We start from the raw sequence: 24,019 nt of genomic DNA, 5'->3' as shown, positions 1-24,019 counted from the left end.
TTTAGAAACTATCTTATTGTGCTGTGTGGGTTTTGTGTGTGCTTGTGTGTGTGTATATGTGTGTGTGTGTGTGTGTGTGTGTGTGTGTGTGTGTGTGTGTTCATGTTTTGTGATTTTATCCAGGGACTTTTGCAACCTTACCAATTACTCTATCAATGAGTGGTATTGACAAACCTATTGTACTTTGAGACAGAGCCATTCTAAATTGTTCAGGGTATCATCAATCATGTCATTCACCCATCTCAGGCTTGTAAAAAGCTATGTTTATGTGTGACCAACTATACCCAGCAAATATTTAGTACTCTATGTCTGCTTTTCCTATTTGAGAACTTCAAAACTCATCAGGGAAAAACTACATGTCAGCAGGATTAATGCATAAAAATAACTCAAAGAATTATTCCTCATAAAAATTAAGAGTTCTCAGTAATAATTAAAAAAAATACCTACAAAATATCCAAATTCACAGTTTGCTATTCTCTCTTCATAGTAATAACTTTTCAACATGCTCTGTTCATCAATATTGTTTTCCTAATGTCTGATACTTCTTACTTATTTGTCAATGAATACCTTCATATCTAAAATGTATTTTTACTATTATGACAAATTGATTTTCTTCTTTTAGAAGGCAAACTATTTGTTCAGTCCTTCAGGACTACCTTAGTAATGAAGCAACTATTCTACTTAGGACCTAACAAATTGACCTAAAATTTTCTGTACAAATCTAATCCATTTGCTCCCAGATTGCTGGGGATTTGTTTTTGTTGTTGTTTTGTTTTTGTTTTTGTTTTTCTAATATCACCTCAGTGTCAACAGTTCTAATTATTTGAACCAATAACTGAGTAATTTTTTTGGTAAGAAGTAGTTGAGGAAAAAAGGTGCCTTTTCTGGAGGTTGGTATGAAGAGAGGCTTAAGGTGTGAGATTATCAGCCAGAGACAGGAAATTGTAAGAACAGGGAAGGCTGTAGTATGACAGAGAGAAAAGCACCAAATGTACCTGTATTTGTATGACCATATAGGGATGGATGAGGAGTAATGACAGATGAAAGCACAGGCAGGAAAAGGGATAGAGGTTGATGGCTGCATATGCAGTGTAGCTAGGCCAATATCAATGCTGTCGGTGGTAGACATGAAGGGCCTTTGTGAGAATACATATAAACAATGAGAAGGCAACAGTCCAGTGTGACATTCATGAATGCCTGAATGAAGGGAGTGTTTCCAGAAATACAGAGGATAGACAATTCTCAGTAACCTGTATAGAATGAAGTTTAATTAAATGAACAAATTTTAAAAAGCTGGGCCAGTTGAAATGCTTCCTCTTTTTTCCTTTGCATTCCTTTCCAGAGTTACCTAGCTCATTTCCCCTTCCTGTTAGCTATTCAAAAGCAATTTCTAGAACTTTGGTCTTGGATCATTCCTACTACAATTTCTTCCTATTCAGTAGTTGTATCTTAAAATACATATAATTGGTACCAGAAATATAACCCAGGAGACCTATACAACTGATCCTCATCCTCAGCATTATTTACTTACTAACTTTCTGACTTATTTATTTATTTATTTATTTATGAGATAACTTCTTGCTAAATTGCTATGGTTTCACTCTTTGCTGAGGCTGGCCTAGAACCTGTGATCCTCCTGTACCAGTCTCTGGGTTCATTGTGATTTCACTTGTGTCATTGTACTTGGTTGGCTAGAAATATAATTTTTGTATCTTCCTTGTTTTTGTCCTTTTCCTTTCCCCAGAGATATGCTCAGAATAAAATAAAAAATGTGCTTTCAATGGATCTGGTTATGATTGAACTAACATGCAACAGCTCTTCATTTAGACTTCCTCAGGCAGTTTCCTCCCTTGCAAATCAGAATGTGGTCCACAGATTAGAAGCATTAGAAATATCTTTAGATGTTTTAGAAATGTGAATGCAAAAACCTGTTAAGTACAATGTGCATTTTGAACATCATCCCAATATTGGATTCAGTAAAGTTTGAGCATTCTTTGGTATAGCTACGCTTCTACCAGTTCCTCTAACATAACTTGCCTATTTGAAATCCTCATATTTTGTTCCCCAAATTGTAGGTGTATTAGTATTCATAATCTTTCAGTGAATATTTTATCAGGGTATATTTTGCTGATCCTTTCATAATAGTTCTACCTTTTTTTCATTTTCAGATTATATTATTCTGCACCATATTTACTTTTCTAGGAAGTCAGAAACTTTCATATAGCAATAAATTACATACACCTATGGTGGATCATATGTGTTTATATTTATTTATGGCAAACCAAATATAGCACTGCATGATGTGGCATGCATTTCTTAATTACTTTCCAGTGTTGATAAATCAAAGAACTGTTGGAAAATTTTACTCTGTCTTTCAGACCAGTGTTGTTATTGGAAACTCAAAATTTTTTCTAAAGCTGCACTGTTCCACTTTCTAATGTTTGAGTTTACCTCCCTTCACAATGTGTACCCACTTTTTTTGCTTTCTTTTGTTGTCTGTAATATTTAATTTTCTTATTCTTTGTTCTCTCTTCTCTCCCCTTTTTTATTTATCAACTTTCCTCTGATATAAGCTATGGGAAACCATCCTTACTTATCAGAATCAGACTAGGCTGAGCCATGGAATGCAGAGACATGATTTCTAGGAACTAACAGGCACAAAGGTCTGTCCTAGATTACCAGAAAGCACGTGGTGTTGCATGTCAGTTGTTTCCTGACTCCTTCTGGAATATCTCCCCTAAGAGAATGGATTCCCTAGCTCCACTCTATCCTGCTGATCACAGAAAAAGCTCCTCCATGTCTTAACCCCCTTTACCTGTGTATTAAAAATAAAAGAGAGTGCGGTGAGTAGTTGTTGTTAGAGGCCAGAGATGGAATGGCCAGACCTGTCATGCCTCTCTCATTTAAAAAGAGTATTGGCTCTTGTCTGTTTCTTGAGTACATAAGTTTTTGGGAAATAGACTGAAAAACAGCCAACATTCTCCTTCAGCAGTTAACTCTTTCCTCATCCATGTGGGACATGATGAGAGGATCTCCACACTAAGCAGATCCTGAAATAGATTCAACTCCTTTGTTGACATTCTCAATTTAATCTGTTACTGAAACTTAATAAGATATGCCACCTACTACCATTTCACTCTTTTTCCTTTCTGTATATTTATTATGTTTAATTCTTCAACTACTAGAATCTACTAGTACCCATGTTTTAAATAAACATTTTAGCCAATGTTATTTTATAACATGTGGTTCTTACCTTCTATAAGTCCTGTTATGCCATGTTTTTCTCTTTGATATGCATCACCAGATAAATGACCAATGCATTTCTGAGGAAGACTCAGAGAGATGCCCTGGTAAAATTAATATCAATAATGAGGTGCATAAATGTTTATTAATCACCAAGGGGACACCCAATTTTCGTTTTGAAATAAATTAAAAACTAGAGAAGTACACATTGATAGCTAACACATTTTATACCATAAGATTGTATATTCTCTGCAAATAAAGTAAATTTTACCTTCTTTTCTTCAGCTGGCAAGGGTTACATAACACTTCCTGGTAGGCAAGGATGAAAGTTTCTCACATTAAAGTCTCCAGATGAAGCATTGGCCTGTTTGGGATAGAATGGAGAAGAAACAAAAAGAAATATAGTTGCTCCACAGAAATCTCCCCAAGCTGGTATATTGTACAACTAGAAGTTTTGGAAACAAGTGTCAACATTTTAATTACATCAGGAAGGAGAAAACCATATACTCCTCTTGGTCTTGAATTTTTAAGTGTCTTCCATGTTTTTGCTTATCATTTATGTTTTTATGTTTCTATTTCATATGCTCTCTTCATTGTTTTATTGGTTTTCTTTGCACTTGCTTTCTTGTCTCTCATCTGTATATGCTCAATATTCCATTTGTAATATTCATCCTCATTCTCCATCTTTTTCCCCTCCACCACTTACTTTTCAGTACCAGGGATTGAACTGAAGGGTGCTGAACCACTAAGCCACATCCCCAGCCATTTTACATTTTCTTTACAGAGTCTCACTGAATGTTTATGGCCTTGTTAAGTTGCTGAGGTGGTTTTAGACTCATGGTCCTTCTGTCCCAGCCTTTGGAGCCACTATGATAACAGGTGTGCACCACAGTTCCCAGCCCACCTTTGCCTATATATTTTAATATTAATTTTGGAATCACTAGTGGCTAAAGTGTTGTTCATTGTACATTATCACTCATCACTTCTCATTGTTATTAACATTACAGACATCATTTTAATGTTTTATAAGTTAAACATGTGCTTTGCTTCTAATATTTTGCTACCACTGGTATTTATTCTTTATTCTTAAAGAAGTTTGAATGAGTGAGTGATCCTGGATCTTTTGTCACACTGAGTTAGGACTTTGACAATGAAATATAAACCATGATCAGGTTATATCAAAAGAGAAATTGTTCAATAACATGACCACAACTAAGAAGGGAAAAGAACTCTATTCAAAGGCATGCACATGTCTATGCATATTAACACAGAAAACATGAGAGAGCAAGGCAATAAGAAACCACCAAAAGCTACTAGTTCCCTGAGAACTTAATCCACAGACATTTTTGTGGATGATATGCTATACAAAAATTCAAATAATTGGTTGTAAATAATTGAGGAACCAAGAGAATTAAGAAATAAGTTAAAGAACTCAATACAGATTTTGAAGGAACATTCCAACAAGGAAATTGAGTTCCCGAAGAAACTCCAAAAATGATAAATTTGCTAACTTAAATAAATATCTGGATGGGAAGTATCATCAAAATACTGTATCAAGCAGAAGGAAGAATGTTAAATTTTGATGATGTGGATGAAGTAGACTTTCATATAATAATAAAAGTGAAAGACATTAAACAAAAATATACAAGAGTTCTGGAACAAGTTTAAAAGATCCAATGGAAGATTCATATCTTGAGGAAGGAATGGAGATACAGTCCAATTTCATAGAAAACTTATTCAGTGAGCATATAACTAAACAGTTCCTTACTTATGGGAACAATGTACATCCAGGCAAAGGATGCATTTTGAAGCCCAAATAAATGTGGTCTATACAGAATCTGTCCAGGTTACACTTCAATGAAAGTGCCCAAAATTCAGAGAAAAATCATTGTTTGTATACATTCAGGAAAGAAGCATCAAGTCACTTATAAAGGCTGATACATCAGAATAACACTAAAGGCCAGCAGCACATTTCAAGTGATAAGACAGAAATATTGCCAACCTTGCTTGCTATCTGTGTCAAAGTTATTCTTCAGAATCAAAGCAGAAATAAAGACCAAGACAAGTAAAAACTAAAATAATTTATGACAAGTAAGTAAACATTGTGGAAGTACACAGAGAAATCTGATGTGAAAAAAGAAAAGCAAAATCAATGATAAGATCATAGGAAATAATACATTTTACTAGAATAATAGATAAGCAGATGAGAATTAATAGTGAATTCAATATTAGAAAGCAACACACACCTCACTATTTTAACACTGCATGCAAAATGTTTTAATTATTAATTCTCCACTTAAATCATATAGCCTAAAATACACCCAAATGTATATTGTCAGCAAGAAACACTGCTGACTTCCAACAAAGTTCACATATTAGTACTGGAAGGATGAAAAACAATATTCCATGCAAATGAAAGCCAAAGGAAAAAAGGGTTGCTATTCTCATACTTGATGAATTCAAGCAACAATTATCCACATGTGACAAAGAAGGTAGCTACATATTTATAATAGGAAAAACAAAAAAAGAAAATAAATGGCTGTAAATATTTATGCTTGAGTGATAGTGCACCCAATTTTACATAATAAACACTACTTATCCTCAGGAACATATAGGCTCCAAAGAACAGGTGACTTTAATACAACATAATTAGTGAGAAGGTCACCTGAATAAAATATCAATAAAGTTCCTCAAATTTAACTCAGAATGACTTAACAGTTGTCTACAGAATGTTTCATTTGATAACAGAAGAATACACCTAGTTTTCAGTAGCACAAGGAACTTTATAATATATCAAGTGTTAGAACACAAAACAAGGCTTAGTAAATGAAGAAACAATTAAAATAAAGACAAGCAAAATCAATCATGAGACTCATCACATTAAAATGGAAGGATATTAGAAAACAACACACAACACATGGTCCTGGGAAAACCATGTATCCATATGAAGATGAATGAAATTTGATCCCTATCTCTTACCCTTCACATAAGTCAACTGGAAGTGGATCAAAGACCTAGGAATTTTTCTAGTAATGCTGAAACTGCTACAAGAAAATTAAAGTTGAATACTTCAACAGGTTTGCATGGGCACTATTTTCCTTAAAAAACTCCTAAAGCATGATAAATAAAACCAAGAATGAGGAGTTGGGATGGCATCAAATTAAAAAGCTTGTACACACCAATGGAAACAATTAATAACATAAGAAGTAAGCCTACAGGATGGGGGAAGATTTTTGCCACCTTATTCTCAAATATGGGATTAACATCCAGAATAAGTAAAAATCTTACAACACTTATCACCAAGTAACAAATGATCCAAGAAATGAATGGACAAAAGAACTACAGAGATAATTTTTTAAAAAGGAAATGCAAATGACAATAAGCATATGAAAAAAATGTTCAACATGTCTAGCAGTAAGGGAAATACAAATCAAAAGTACATTGAAACTTTACTTCAGTTTAAATGCCAACTATTAATAAATGTTAACAGGGGTGCAAGGAAAAGGTTCACTCACCTGTTGTTGATGAAACTGAAAATTAGCACTATCACCCTGGAAAGCATTATAGAGAAACTTCAAAACAATTGTAATGGGACCACTGTATGATCCAGTTATCTCAGTTACTGATATATATTCAAAAGATATAAAATAAACATATTATATATTGGAAGAAACATAATATATATAGCAGCACAACTCAACAAGCCAGGCAATGTAATCAGTCTAGATACCCATCAGCAGATTAATAAACAAACAATATATATATACACACATACACATATATGTATATAAATGCATATATATGTGTGTATATATATGATGTTTTAAAAATATTTTTATTTGTAGATGAACACAATATTTTTATTTATTTTTTTTAATATGGTGCTGAGGATCAAACCCAGTTCCTCACAAGTGCCAGGCAATGCTCTATAGCCAACCTACTATCCCAGCCCCTATAATGAAGTTTTACTAGGACATAAATGAGAATGAAATCATGACATTGCTGGTAAATGAATGAAACAGGAAAATATATCATGCTCAGTAAAATAGACAATAGACTTAGAAAGTAAAATGTTTCCATCATTTGAAGAATGTTTTCTGTCATTTGAAGGAGCTAGACAAAAATAAAAGGTAAAAATGGGGAATTTTTGAAAAATAAAAGAGAGAACAGATGAGTAGAGGAAATGAATTAAGGTTCTAGAGAGGAGGGAAAACAAAGACAGCAATGGTGGAATGAATCTGAACAAACTTTCCTGTGTACACATGTGAGAATACCACTGTGACTTTGACCTTTATGTATATCCATGAAACACAAATTAAAACAACTATAAACAAACAGACGAATGATTTGTGGACTAGAGGTAGGTAACATCAAGAGGGAGGATGGAAGTGAATGGGAAAGCATTGGGTACTTAATTGGAGAAAGTTTTATTCCATGCTTTATAATAATTTCAAAATAAACACTGATCTTATGTACAACAATAGTGAACTAAGAAAAAGAATAAACCACAATAAAAATCTACAAAAACTGTATGAGCACTTGGAGAATGAACAATACATTTGCATGTTCAATGGATCACTGATGAAGTTGGGGTAAATTTTTAAAAACCTCAGAATGAAATGAGAATAGAGATACAGCATCCCAGAAGGTATGGGATACAATAAAAAGTTATTTTTTTCTAGCATTTTATTTTTTTTTCAAGCATATTTACATGTAATATTTGGATTCTTTATGACATATACATACATTTGCATATTTTTTCCCTTTCTTTTCCCTTCCCATCTCTCTCCCCTGATCTAACAAAAGCAGTTGTAAGAAGAAAGTTCATAAAAATGACTCTCTACATTTAAAAATCAGAGATCTTTCAAATAAAAAACCTAACGTTGCAACCCAAGATATAAGAAAAACAATAAATCTATTTGAACAAGTAGAATAAAAGAAATATTAATTATCAGTTTAAACTATAAAATAGAAAATAAAGAAAAAATACAAAGTATTAAAGGATCAGATTTTGTTTGTAAAAAGTTAATCAAAATTGATAAACCCCTAACCAAGGTAATGAAAGGAAAGAGAAAGAAGAAACAAATAAATAAACCCAGAAACCGAAAGAGAAATATTACAACAAACATCACTGAAATCCAGAACACTACTAGGAATAATCTGGAAAACTTATTTTTCAATAAACAGGAACATCTAGAAAAACATTATGAAGACCAACATGGTAAAAAATGAAAATCCTAGAATATATGTATGAAATAGTTGATATGAATCTAACCAACTCAAAATATGAATCAAAGGAATGCAAAAATCCAACCTAATAACAGACAATTATATTTAAGCAGTAATAAAAAGCCTCCAGGACCAGAGGTGAACACAGGGCTGAATTTTATCAGATATTGAAAGAAGAACTAATACCAGTGCCCCATCATTATATGTAAGAGAGAAGGAAAGACACTTCCAAAGTAATTCTACAAAGTCAGTATTACCCTCAATGAAAAGGAAAATGAGAACACAACAAGGAAAGAAAACTACAGTCTAATATTATTGAGGGTGGCAGTCTAAAAATCTTTATAAAATACTTGAAAAATATACTCAACATCACATTAAAAACAACAAACACTGCTGGAAAAAGTGATGTATTTTGCACTCCCAGAAATTCAGGAGATTGTGTCAGGTGATTTGTAGTTTCAGTCAACCTAGGCAATTTAGAGACTTTGGCTAAAAATGAATAACAAAAGGAACTAGAGGTGTGACCAGTTGTAGAGTACACCTTGGTTAAGTCTCTTGGGTCACACACACACACACATACACCATACACCATGAGCCAGCTAGTTTTATTCAAGGGATGCAAGAATGGTTTAATATATAAAAACTAATAAAACTAATACACCAGATAAAGAATCAAGGACAAAATCATAAGATAATTTCAATACCTGGAGGAAAATCTTTGACAATATTCAATGGCCCTTCATTACAAAGCCCTGAGGAACTAGAAAGAGGAGGAACTTACCATAACATACCAAAGACTAAGTATAACTTTCCCTTCATAAATGAATTCTTTCAATTCATATTAATCAAGCCATACTTTTGGATTGCATTCTGATTCTTTTGTTATGTAATGACTTGCCACAAAATTGACTACTCACACCATATTCTGCAAATGTTGATTCTATACATATACCACAACTGTCGCTGTCCTTCTTATTAAGACTGCGAGGCCTTAAACTTATATCTAGGTTGTTTGGCATCATTATGTGCATATGAGAGATAATATGTAAGAACAATAAAGAAAATATATTTTTATTAATTTTACCTTTGGGCCAACTAATGCAAAGAGAAAATGTGGATTGTTCTTTATGCTGCAATATTCTAAAAGAGTGGTTTCAACCACCTTTTTCTTTTTATGATCAGCATTACAGTTGTCAGGTAATGTTCTTATTTCTGGTTCCCTAGTGTCAGTGTTTGCTTCTGTAATAATAAAAGCAAAGTAGAGAGTATATGCAAATGTTCCATAATTTCAAATCAATGAGCAACTCAACAATATGTATTCTTCATATAGTTTACCCTCTTTCCTTGATTCATTGGAAGCCTGATGTGATTCTCCTTCTTCTTTGGGGACATTCTAAGAAGAAAAAATATTTAGATGTAAATGCACCAAATATGAAAATTTATCATAATAGTTTCCTTTAATGCAGGATACAAGTGAAAGAGAACACATTTCTGAGCCATTTCAATATAAAATCAAACTTCATTTCTTCAACTTACTAAGCTATGTCTTCTTATGGGGGTGAGAATGATGAGAGATAAGAGAGAGATCTGAAATGTTACTCCCCTTACCTCTAAGACAATTGCACAAACACTGACATTCATAAAACTATTTTATTAATCCAAATTACCTAGGATAAATTATAGTAATCTGTAGTTTAGAGTGCTTTTAAAAAATTAGAAATTTAAATGTGATTTTTTGAATGAGCTTTTGTGACTTATATTGGAGCAAATTATCTCATGAGGTGAAAGCATGAGACCTGAGCCTTAAGAGTACCTTATAAATAAAATAGGTTGGAATCACAAAGATTACACACTCTGTCCATCCTATGTGTCAAATAGCTAACAATAAATGTGAATATAAATGTTGATCCATCCAAGAAAGAGAAAAAGAATGCCACAATCTTGTGAGGGCAGTAAATGGAAACCACACACAGTTACTAAAATAAAAGATTTACAAAATAACCAAGGAATGGTGACTGAGATGACTGAAAGAACAGATATTGGAGAGATGTTTTCTTCAAGGAAATACTGAGTTTTTGAGTAAATCATTTGAAAAAATAAGCAAATATTCACTTTAAGTCCAAATATATGTGTCATGATTAGAGAATGATTGGAGAATATTCTGGTTCCTACTTTCTTATTTATGACATTTCTCTAACTTGATTGCTTCTTTTTATAGCAACAATTCAAGATAACTTACCTAAATTTATATATCCCAGACATCAAAAGTGAATACAAATTTAAAGCATAATATTTAGAATTCAGTAGAGTTAACTGATAGTCATTTCATGCATGTTATTTAGAGCACTTCATTATATAGCAAATTTTTTTCCGCAAATTTATTCATGTTCAAAAAATTAAGTAGTTTTTACATTCAAATCCTTATTGTAGCTGCTCCAGAAAATATGGAAATATATTTATTAACTTTGAAAATCGCATTAAAAATTGATAGGTATAAAGTGAACAGTTACATAACTAAGCAAATAACTTAAAATTTGGGATCTCACAAAGTGACATAAGGACCTGGATACTTTTAGACACTATGATACAACAAACTATGAAACTATCATCATCATATGGTTATTGAGAGTCTCTGCTTCTAGAACTGGTTATTATTTTGCAGAAGACATCTATCTTCAATTAAATGAAGAGTTTTAAATATACTGTTTATGGAAAGAGCCAGAAAGCATGGTCAAGTCCTTCATAAATGCAAATATTTAATAATTTTATTGTATTTTCATACCTTTATTTATTTACTAGTTTTATGTTATGGTGAAGAATAAACACAGTGCCTCACACAGACTAGGCAAGTGCTGTACAATTGAGTTACACCTGCAGCCCCTAATCCATAAATTAATATACATACTCTAATATTCTATGTTTCCATAATTTCTAATATTACTTTAATGTAAAAAATGGGGCCAAGAATAGAAATAATGAAAAAGTTCTCCTGGAAATGTATGGTAATAAAATATAAAGGGTCAAAAAAAAAAAAAAAAACTGCAAGCAATGTGCTTTACTTATTTCAAATTAAAGGCATGAGGAAAATTCCATGATTCTACAAAAAATAACTTGAGCATGAATGTTAAAAATCATGTAAGTATGATTTAATTTTCACACTAATGTAAACCTAACAAAAAATCCTTGACCAAAAATTTCGTATTTCTTCTGCAATGAGAAATTTTTTTCTAATACTGTTTTACTGTCATATATATTTTCCAGTCCAGTTTCCTTCAGTCCCCCTATGCTAAAATACTCAATGTAACACTGGCATTTATACATGCTAATCAAATATCAATGTAATTCTCTTAATTTTTTTTTCTGAGCCAATTTGCAAAAAATATATGAGGGAAACCATTGCTATGTTTCAAGTATTAACACCTCAAAACTCAATATTAAGAGCAAGAAAATTAATTCCACAAAAGATCACTTTAACTTTACATGAGATTGATAGTAGAGCTCATCCAATGCAAAACAGGCACCATCAGGATCAGTTTCAGTGGGACCACTTTAGAGCAAAAATGTATAATAAAGTGGGTAGGTAGCTTTTTCTCAAAAAACTCATAAAAATTAGGATTCACCTATATGAAATGCTATTTCTTGACTGATTTGATTAAAACATAAGCTGTTTTATAAAACTCTGCCTCAAGTTTTTCAAAGTACAAAATAGTCAATGAACATACCCATTTTGTTGGTAGACCTTCAAATAATTAATTTATTTCTTTATGTGTGGTGCTGAGAATCTAAATCAGTGCCTCACATGTCAGACAAGTGCTCTACACTGAGCCACAACCCAGCCCCTCAATGAACACACTCTTAATTCCATTTCAGAATGAGAGTCACTATATTGGCAGAACTTGAGAACAGTTTATTCTCAGAAACTGACTGTCTTGAAGGCTGAACTTGAAATCTAATTAATGGCTCTCACAATATTTTCTTTTTACCTGAATTGGAACAGACCTTTGATAACCCAAGACAAGGTAGCAATATGCAGACTGCCCTCTTTCTTAGTTATCTATGGATCAAAGACTAAATACGCTGGCTTAAAAACTGTGGTACTGGTTCTTCAGCATGGATATCACCTACAAAAAAATACCCCATTTTGCAGGGTGTTGTGATGCATGCCTGTAATCCCAGCAGTTTGGGAATTTGAGGCAGGATAATTTTAAGTTCAAAGCCAGCCTCAGCAAACTAGTGAGGCCCTCTACAACTTGACAACACCCTATCTCAAAACAGAACCTAAAACAAAGTGGCTTGGGATAAGTCTCAGTGGTTAAGCATCCCTGGGTTTAGTTGCCAGTACAAAAATGAAATGAAAAACAGAAACAAAAATAACAGCACAAGCAAGGTACTAAGCAACTCAGGGGACTCTGTCTCTAAATAAAATATAAAATAAGACTGGGGATGTGGCTCATTGGGTGAGTGCAACTGAGTTCAATCCCCAGGACCCATCAAAATAGAAAAATAAATAAATAAACCTATTGCTTCTCTTTACCCACAAACAGTATACTGAGTTTTATAAAAAACTTAAAAAATTTTAAACACTGAATGTTCAAGAATATGCTGTTATTGAGAATACTATTGTCAGGCACACTGAAATATTATAAATCATAAAATATCTTTTTACCTCTGTAGGTCTCACTTTATTCAGATCCAGATGAACTAGCAATCACTTACATTTACAGGCAATCAGATACTCAAGAAGAAAGATTGCTACAAAATCAGAACACTGGTAATTGTGCCTGTGTTTCCCTAAATATAATTGAAATATCATTCTTCCACTTGGATCCAACTCCTCAGTCTCTCATTTTCAGGACTCAGTGGCACTCTCTATCTTTTAAATCTACATCCTGTGAAGATGCAGATTCCTGACACAAGGTTACACTCAAAGGACCAAGAGTCAGAGCTCTTTCTGTTTTTGTTTTGCATTCTTGAAAATAAGCTAAATGGGATCTCAATCACAGGCCTTCACATAAACATACTACCAACTACTGAAGTGAAGCTATTTGATGACTTGCTCATCAGTTATCTCCATGATCTACCATGATCTATCACACATATATATGTGAAGGACATCAGTGAGTTGGGAAAAGGAATGGAGGACAATGGACACTTGCTAGAGGCAATACCCATGTATTCAACAGATTCTAATCCCCAGTGTTTTAGTCTCTAAGCAATTCTCACATCTCTATAAACTCTGGAAACTTTTCCCAGTGTCTCAAATTATTTTAGTATCTTTCAACAGAACCTTGAATTTTGTCACCTATTCCAATTAAACAAACAAGAGTATAATGGTACTATCAGAACTTCCTTCAAATTCTATTTTAATATGCCTTTCTAGAGAGCATCCCACACTCCATGTCCTGAATATCTGTTTTGTGTTTATCAAACTGGTCATAAACTCCAAGATTTTGGTCTATTTTATATATCCCTTATTTCTACCTAATGCAGTGATGTTCCTACTCAGTCTTGCCCTTCCCTTGCCTAGTTTCACTCTGATACTCTACCACTGGCCTCACTTAGTAATCCCATTCTTATCCACTTCAGTTGCTATCCACAGTTACTCCTACCCTGTTATGTCTGTTGTAAACATTCACTACATAGTGATAATTAGGAAAAGCACTGAGTTTAGAATTGAAGAGCCTCATTTCAAATCTCATAACTACCCCTTTCAATACTCAGAAAAGTTCCTTTAATATCTATAAGTTCAGGCTCACCATCGTGACCATCATTTGGCCAGTATAACAAACACATATTGAAGGATGAGTGAGTACATTGATTAGCTGCTAAAATTTCTTCAAATTCTGAAATTCACTGAGTTTTTGATTCAGTCAATAGACAAAAAGAATATTCAATTGAGAGAATAAAAAATAAACAGCAAGAGAGCACAACAGAAAGTAAAAATAAAAATTCAAGAAAAGATTTTAATCATAGAAAAAGAAAAAAAATATTATAAAGGAAAAATTTCTTCATAAAACTAAATATGAATAGTAACCTGAAGATAAATGTAATTCTTGATCTATAAAACAGCTTTATAAAAACAGAACTACTTGAGTGTAGGGTATGAAAGGAAAACAAACAGGAAAATCATGAAGTAGAGATATCTATACAAAGGGTTAATATATCTAATATAATATAGTCTACACAAATGTATTCTTGACTTCAAGTAAAATAAGTCCTCTACAGAACTAGCCTGATCTTGTTTATGAAGAAAACATGTGACCACAGCTCTGTGAGATTTTTCCTAAAACTCTATAAGCAGGACGCTCAGATAAATAATGAATCAGAATTAACATACAACTGATTTTGCCCTTCTGAATTGATGATATAGACCTGCATCTTTATTCTAGTTCTGCACTGGCATCAACCTATACAGTGGAGGAATACAATGGAGTTGTCAGTCAGGCAAGCTTACAGTCTAACTGCAGGCCTGGCACTTATTAATTATGGGAACATGGGACAAAGAGTCAACTTCTATTAATGATAGCTGCTGCTTCATTAGTAAATAACAGGTTATAATAGCACAAGCACTTTCAAAGTCACCATGATGACTTTAATAAACAAGTGTTAGGAACAATTGTCTATCCCAGACTGGAACACTCAAAACATTGTTATTCCTTTTATCTACATTCTCTAATCAGTTACCACAGTATTTTGTAAAATATATAAAATTCTACATGTTTAAAGGGTCACTTGTAGAATTTTCAACCACTATTAAAGAAGAGAATAAAATGTTTATTTACTCAATAATAGAAAATATGTAATATTAAATATGTACAACTGTAATTCTTTGCTTATTTTCAAGAATAATAAACAAAAACAGAAAGAGCTATGACTCTTGCTCCTTTGTATTTCTCTGGGCCCCTATATGAAGATTTTTCTATAATAGATACTAATTATATTTCTGAGAGACAATTAATGAATTAAGAATTCCTATGTCACATACTTTGTACTTTTCAAATGCAAGGAAGAAATGTAAGACTTATCCAAAATTTGATACCTGAAAGTAAACAGTTGTTCCCATGACTATAATTTTAACTGAAAGTAGCAAGATGGACAGAAAACTATATTATTAGCAGATTCTGGAGCATAAAGAAAGTGTCAAATACCATAATTTTTCTTGACTAATTGCAGTAGGCACAATTATCAGAGAATATACTTTTGTTGTTATGACAAACAACAGCTCCAGATAGAGGAAACACAACATAATAATTTGGAAATATTTTCTTATTTATACAAAAAAAATGTAAAATTTCAGGGACCAAAATTAAATTAAAATAAAATTTCTTTAGATGATATCATTTCAGATTATACATTTCCTACAATTAGTTGCATAAATAATCATGAATTCTAGACTACTAAGAAAGTAATTAAGAACAATATGAATGTAACATATATATATATATATATATATATATATATATATATATATATATATATATATATATTTCAACTGCTCCTTTTCTATCAGAACATTCTTAAAGCTATTTATTTATTTTTACACCAGAACTGAACCCAGGGCAGCTGAACCACTGAAAGCTAGCCCAATCCTTTTTTTAATTTTTGAGGTAGTGACTTGCTGAGTTGCTTAGGGTCTCAATAAGTTGCTGAGGCTTTAAAATTGCAATCCTCTTGTTCAGCCTCCTGAGCTGCCAAGATTACAGGATTGCTGACACTGCACCCATCATACTCCTAATTTTTGATAGAAGCCATGTACACCAAGAAAAACTCACTTTCAGAATCTTATCTGGGTTGATATTTACAGAATTTTTAGGTTCTGCTTTCATATATTGAATTCCCTATGACTTTGTATGAAAAATTAATAAAATTAGAATTTCAATATTAATATGAGAAACAAAAACCATATTCAATACATAAAAATGTTTTAGACAACATAGATATAAAATCAGACTTTAAAATATGCAGTTCAAATTTGTAAGTCCAGACATTTTGTTAACTTGACAATTATTTGTAAATTGTTTTATTTTCTTTTGTTTTTGAAATGGGATTTCACAATGATGCCTGGGATGCTCTGGAATTCCTGATCTCAAGCAATACTTATGCCTCAGTCTCCCAAATAGCTGGGGTGAACACACACATGCCACTGCACCCATAAGCTCATATTAAGAAAAAAAAAAGTAAGATGTAATGATCATGCATTGAGGGAAATAAAGTAAGTATATTAAAAGATAACAGCTTGATCTCAGAAAATGTAGGTCCCTATAAAAAATAGCTCTTTCTTCTCGCACAATTAATTACTCTTAAGATTAAGGACTTCTTCCAAAAAATAAGGTTTGAACCCTAACTTAAAATAATGTTGTAACTCTTAAGTCTAAGTATGTATTACCATGAATACTCAGGGACTGTAATCAATAAGGGCATTTTGCAGTAAAAGATAATGATCACCTGACTGCAGAGCAACAGAGCAGTAACAGACTTGACAGAAACAAAAGCATTTTACAAGTTCTCTCCCCTCTCCTTAGGTTTTAAAAAAATCCTCAGGTCCTCAAGAAATTAAAGGATAGTAGAAAAGCTAATATTCAGGGAAGAGTATAAAGATTTTTCTGCTCAATTGGGCATTTCAAGATCTAAATAAAGAAATCAAAGAATGACATGGTTTATACCCCATGGTCAGGGATTATACTTGGAATGACAGAGATAAGGCTGGGATCCATGATGATAAAATCTCTAAAACCCTAATATACTGGCTAGTGAAGCATTTCCAAGGTACAGCAATTCACTAGCATGTATAAGGAAATGAGGAAAGAAAAGGAGAGGAGAGGGAAGAAAGGACCCTTGGAGAACTCATACTCATCACTTCTTCTAATCTAGACTCTTGGAGGACTGCTGGCTGATGAACTACTCTAATGCACTATTGTTTCATACATAGTTGTACCATGAAATTTCACCTCATGTGTAAAATGCAATAGCTGTTATTATTTTGAGCCTCCAATCAAGGTTGATTAGTATTTTAATGTAAACACTTACCCACTATGACCACTAGCAGCAGCATAAGCTAATGCCATCTGTACAAAGTTATCTGTAGCAGAGACATCAATACCATTCTGGAGAAGCAGTTCAGCTATGTGTTGTGATTCATGTTCCAGAGCAAGCATGAGGGCTGTTCTACAATAACATAGATAACTTCAAATTTAAGTAATTTAATAGAATTATTTGAACAGCTAATTTATAATATTTTTCCAACTCAACATCTTTACAGATACTAATACACATAAACATCTTGGGAGAGCAAATGTTCAGTTTTGCAAATCACCTCAAAGTCAAAAAGAAAAAAAAAGAAACTTCTTTCCAAAGCAGGGAGAAGTTATGAACTTAAAATCCTTCAATGAACAATAACTACGATGAAGCCATTTATCAGAAAATGTTAAAGATTTCAATTAAGAAAGCTCCATTTCTTTCGTAGTGTGATGTGATGTATTGTAACTCACAGTCAGCTAAAGATGAAACAAAACAAATTATTTCCAGATTTCTGCTAATAATAATAATAATAATAATATAATAATAATAGTGATCAGGAAATATATTTATATTTAGTCATAAGTATTATCTTCAAGGTGATGCATTACAAAAGCAAGGAAAGAAATCTAGTTGTGCATGAATCTAAGACTTATCTTTTCTCTCTTTACCAACTGTCTATATCTTTATTAAAGGAAACATTTATCCCATTAAAATTATTTCCTTCTATATGCCACTTCCAATTAAAAACAAAAATATCATAATATATTAAAAATTTACAACTTCTGGCAATAGAAATTAATAATCACTTAGGAATAAAGTAACATCAATATTCTAAAAGGAAAGAAAGTTAGAACAGTCAACCAACTGACAAAATATTTTTAAATGCTTATTTATGCTCTATACATCATTTCAAAAAGAACAATATATCAGAAGAAGTTAAAAATACGAAGAAAGTTTTAAATTTTCAATACTGAATCAAAATGTGAAGTAAATGTCCATACTTTGCAAAACTAATAGGAAAATTCTTTAGCTAACAAAATATCACATGACCACAAACCAAATAACAAACATTTGACAATACTTTTGAATCATATTCAGGCTTATTCATATTGCTTAGCTTGAATAATTGATTTTCTATCCTAACTCTGGTTTCTGTTTATATATATCATTCTATTCTAAATAATTGTATTAATATTGTCCTTCCTATTGAGCTAATAATTTTTGCTTGAGTGATTTTTACTATACCACTAAGGTTTTATAAATGAATAAAGTACTGTACCTTCCCTTCAGGTCAACACCATGTATATTTGCTTTCCTCTGAATTAAAGTCTGTACCATCAGCTTTTTTTATACTTATGGCAAGTAAAAGTGGTATAATGCCACTCTGGAAAACAACAAAAACAGGAAATTTTCCAAATTCCACAACTGAACTAAAACTTTTACGAAATGCTGTCTGAACATAAGAATATGATAAATAAGTAAATTAAGGATAATTTCTTCCTTCTCATTCCACTGCACTTTCATATGTGCTGATCCTTCTCTTTGCAATGCTGCTCCTCTGCCTAGAGTTGCCACATAAACTTTAGTCATTTCTTGAGAACACAGTCACATCTTTTTTCTCAATAGTCCTATGCCCTAAAACATATGAGTAAAGGATGTAAATATTTTATTTAATTAATAAGCCAAATTTTCAACTCTATATCAGGGTTTATCAATCCACATTCCAAAAAATATCTACTTTTCCAGAAATACCAAGCATTATCAGAAAGGTACCCTGGTTCACTGTTACAGAAATTTTACAAAACTGTGCATTATGTATCCTGTATTACGGACACATCTTTGCCACTGCTTAACAGTTATTTCACATTGATTTTTTATAGCAAACATTTAAATGTGAAGAACTAAACTTGCAGGTATAGGCTTTTCAATAACATGGAAGTTTCCTCGATGTTACTCAAGTCCTCTTGATTCTCTTCCATTTATGGTGTTAGAATCCCAGATATCAGCAGCACAACCTAGGATCATGTTGGTGAGGCTGTGCTACCGAGGCAGGCTGCTACCGCAGCTGCTCTTCTCACCTCAGAAGCCCAGGATTTACTTCCCCATGGCTGGGCCTGTGGTCATGTACAGGTTTTACTAAATTGCTGAGGATCTCACTAAATGACTGAGGCTGGTCCAAAGCTGATTCTCCTGCTTCAGCCTCCCAAGAACCTCAGTGACCTCTGCCAAAGTGTCTGTGAATGGTGTTCACCTGCATTATCAGCAGGCTGGAGAGGGCGAGCATGCAGTCCTACTGCTTTCGGGGATGTTGGGATGTGGAAAGACTGATTTTGCACCCCAGCTTAAGAAACAAAGTAAGAAGCTCTTCACTGTGGAGGCCTGGGATCCTCAAGGATATGGACATTCCAGACCCCCAGAAAGACTTCCAAGAAGACTTTATTGAAAGGGATGCAAAAGATGCTGTTGATTTGATGAAGATGCTGAAGTTCAAGAAGTTCTCCCTGCTGGGATGGAGTGACAGTGGCATAACTGCACTCTTTGCTGCTGCGAAATATCCATCCTATATCAATAAGATGGTGATTTGGGGAGCTAATGCCTATGTCACTGAAGAAGATGAAAGAATTTATCAGGGTATCTGGGATGCTTATAAATGCAGTGAAAAAACAAGGAAGCCTATAGAAGCCCTGTATGGATATGACTACCTGGTCAAAACCTGTGAAAAGTGGGTGGATGGCATAGGACTGTTTAAACATCTACCAGATGGAAAATCTGTCAGCACTTGCTACCCCTGGTTTGGTGTCCCACCCTAATTGTGCACAGGGGGAAGGATCCTCTTGTCCCACGTTTTCATGCTGACTTCATACATGAGCATGCGAAAGGGTCACGGTTACATCTTATGCCAGAAGGCAAACACAACCTGCATTTACATTTTGCTAATGAATTCAACAAGTTAGCAAAAGACTTCCTGCAATGAAAATGCCCCTAGGAACTTTTGTGTCATAGTGGTTCCTTAGCATCCCACTTCATCACGTCACTGCCTGTTAGTTACCATGATGCCCTGAAGCTCAGAAACTCCCTGCTTTACATCACAGTTCAGTTCGCCTACCTTCCCAGGCTCTATACCCTCTGAACAATGTGATTCAGCAAACATGAATAATGATTATGGGCAGCAGTCTCTAGCTTTAATAGTTACAGAGATGAAATCTTATTTTTGAACATAAATTTGTGAGTTTCTGTCATTGTCTTAAAAGTAAATCCCAGTTGGTTTCAAGATGGCGGACTAGAGGGTGGCTGCATTTTATGGTTCTCCAGGATTCAGGATTCAAAAAAGGAGATATTGAGAGACTTGGGACCAACTCAAAGCAGCCGGATGAGTCTCTCCCGTAGGGGAGGTGTCCCAGATGGGGCGGTAGGACCGGAATGCAGGGAACTTTGTGAAGTAGAGTGCCCGGAGAGACACCCCTCACACAGATGGAGCAGTGAACTCAGACAACTGGGAGCATCGTAGAGGAGGCCGCTCAGCACAACGCTGGGACTCGGAGCAACCACTGGGGCTCCAGGTGGCAGCCCAGAGGAGGGGCTGTGAGGGCAGATGTTTGGACTCAGAGCAACCACTCCTGAATGTCAGGGCCTGCCCAGAGGAGAAGGAGGAGGAGGAGCGTGGCCGCTTGGATTCGGAGTGACTATACCAGAGCTACAGGCGGTTGGAGAGGAGGAGCTGCATGGCAAGCTGTTTGGACTCAAAGCGACCACTGAACACAGGGGGGCTGCCTGGAGCAAAAGCGCAGGGAGTCGCTTGGTCTCGAGTGGCTGCACCATAGCTCCGGGCAGCTGCCCAGAGGACATGTGTAGCGGGTCACATGGATTCAGAGCCAATCAGAGCGACCACTCCTGAACACGTGGGGGTTACCTGGAGGAAGAGGAGGAACGGGGTGGGTCACTTCAACTCGGAGTGACTGCCCAGGGCTACGGGCGGTTGGTGGGAGTAGGAGGCGTGCAGTGAGTTGCTTGGACTCCTAGTGACCCCACCGGAACACTGGATGGCTGTCTGGAGGAAGAGGTGTGTGGTGGGTGGGTCTCTGGGACTCAGAGTGATTGTAAAGGGCCCCAGGTGGCTGCTCAGAGGAGGGGCCACATAGCCAGGTGATTAGGTGCAGAGCAGGGTCCCAGGACCTAGGAGGTTTCTTGGTGGAAGAGCCGCACAAAGACACACTTAGGGGAGGAGCAAAGGTTCCAGGACTGTGGGCAGATTCTCTGAGGAGAGGCAGCTTAAGGAGACTCATCTGTGAAGAGTGAGGCTCCCAGGCCCATGAGGTAGGTCTGGCCCCCTGGGAACGTTGCAGAGGAAGGCAGCCCAGCCCAGGCAGTAGCTGTAGATTGAGGGGAACCTCTAGGAGGGTAACTGACCAGTGAGACCTCCCCACCAGGTAAGTCTTCCCTCCCAGGTGAGGTTTTCCCACAAGGACAGTAAAATCAGAGACACAGGCCCAAACAGGCCTTGCCTCAGCCCGCAGCCTAGTTTCCCTTTGGATGACCATTGGTCAACAGGTGAAGGTACCTTTGCCCACTAGGAGGGAATATACCGCACCTGAAGGCCACCACCCCTGGAGAGGCAGCTTCCTTGTGGAGCACAGCGCTATCAACATCCTCCAAGACTTCAGCCTACTGAAGGCTAAGAGGGGATATACTAGAAATCTTCAGAGACATTAGAAGTCAATAGAGGAAATCTGCAATATCTCAGCGGTCCACTGATACCTGAACAATATGAGAAAAGGGAAGAAAATGCTCCAAACAAATCTAGATGTTACATCAATAAAACCCAATGACAGCATGGAAGAAGAAATGACAGAAAAGGAGTTCAGAATGTACATAATTAAAATGATCAGGGAAGCAAATGATGAGATGAAAGACCAAATGCAGGCACTGAATAATGAGATGAAAGAGCAAATGCAGGCATTGAATGATCACACCAATCGACAGTTTAAAGAGCAAATATAGGAAGCAAAATATCATTTCAATAAAGAGTTAGAGATATTGAGAAAAAAACCAAAGAGAAATCCTTGAAATGAAGGAAACAATAAACCAAATTAAGAACTCCATAGAAAGCATATCCAATAGGATAGAACACCTGGAAGACAGAACCTCAGACATTGAAGACAAAATATTTAACCTTGAAAACAAAGTTGAACAAACAGAGAAGATGGTAAGAAATCATGAACAGAATCTACAAGAACTATGGGATATTATGAAAAGGCCAAATTTAAGAATTATTGGGATTGAGGAAGGTTTAGAGAAACAAACCAAAGGAATGAACAATCTATTCAATGAAATAATATCAGAAAATTTCCCAAATCTGAATAATGAAATGGAAAATCAAGTTCAAGAGGCTTATAGGACTCCAAATACACAAAATTACAACAGACCCACACCAAGGCACATTATAATGAAAATACCTAACATAGAAAATGAAGACAGAATTTTAAAGGCTGTGAGAGAAAAGAACCAAATTATATTCAGGAGGAAACCAATATGGATATCAGCAGATTTTTCAATCCAGACCCTAAAAACTAGAAGGGCCTGGAACAACATTTTTCAAGCCCTGAAAGAAAATGGATGCCAACCAAGAATCTTATACCCAGCAAAACTTACCTTCAAATTTGACAGTGAAATAAAATCCTTCCATGATAAACAAAATCTAAAAGAGTTTACAAGAAGAAAGCCAGCATTACACAATATTCTCAGCAAAATATTCCATGAGGAAGAGATGAAAAACAAAGAAGCAAATCAGCAAAGGGAGGAATTATCCTAAAGGAATTGTCAAACAAAGGAGGAACCAAGTCGTGTCAAATAAATAAAGAAAGAAAATTTTAAAAATGAACCAAATAACTGGGAAACCGAATCATATCTCAATAATAACCCTGAATGTTAGTGGCCTGAATACATCAATCAAAAGACACAGACTGGCAGATTGGATTAAAAAGAAAGATCCAACAATATGTTGCCTTCAAGAGACTCACCTCATAGAAAAAGATACTCATAGACTAAAGGTGAAAGGATGGGGAAAAACATACCATGCACATGGACTCAGCAAAAAAGCTGAGGTATCCATCCTCATTTCCGATAATGTGGACTTCAAGCCAAAGTTAGTCAGAAGGGATAAAGAAGGACATTTCATACTGCTTAAGGGAAGCATAAATCAGAAAGACATAACAATCATAAACATCTATGCCCCAAACAGTGGCTCATCCATGTATGTCAAACAAATCCTTCTCAAATTCAGAAAAAAAATAGATCATAAAGCAATAATACTAGGTGATTTTAACACACCTCTCTCACCGCTGGGTAGATCTTCCAAACAAAAATTGAACAAAGAGAACATAGATCTCAATAACACAATCAATAATTTAGACTTAACAGACATTTATAGAATATACCATCCAACCAAGAGCGAATACACTTTCTTTTCAGCAGCACATGGATCCTTCTCTAAAATAGACCATATATTATGCCACAAAGCTAATGTTAGCAA

General features: G+C 34.7%; 1 long non-coding RNA gene and 1 pseudogene across 2 annotated transcripts; one reads left to right on the top strand and one right to left on the bottom strand.

Annotated features, from left to right (window-relative positions):
* Positions 1 to 2,661: 2,661 nt before the first annotated feature.
* LOC306652099 lies at positions 2,662 to 18,826 on the bottom strand. The gene is made up of 4 exons (XR_013761306.1): positions 18,770 to 18,826; positions 17,500 to 17,637; positions 3,254 to 3,347; positions 2,662 to 2,815 (listed from the first exon to the last, which is right to left on the bottom strand). It is a non-coding gene; the product is annotated as an uncharacterized lncRNA (long non-coding RNA).
* Positions 18,827 to 19,513: 687 nt separating this feature from the next.
* On the top strand, positions 19,514 to 20,626 carry LOC306652093 (valacyclovir hydrolase-like; annotated as a pseudogene). Its single transcript has 2 exons — positions 19,514 to 19,614; positions 19,690 to 20,626. The product of its transcript is annotated as a valacyclovir hydrolase-like (transcript).
* Positions 20,627 to 24,019: the final 3,393 nt, after the last annotated feature.

This window comes from Sciurus vulgaris (assembly GCF_902686455.1).
Source record: "Sciurus vulgaris genome assembly, contig: HiC_scaffold_629_arrow_ctg1, whole genome shotgun sequence".
Taxonomy (NCBI): Eukaryota; Metazoa; Chordata; class Mammalia; order Rodentia; family Sciuridae; genus Sciurus; species Sciurus vulgaris.
This window is presented reverse-complemented; position numbering and strand designations above follow the sequence as displayed.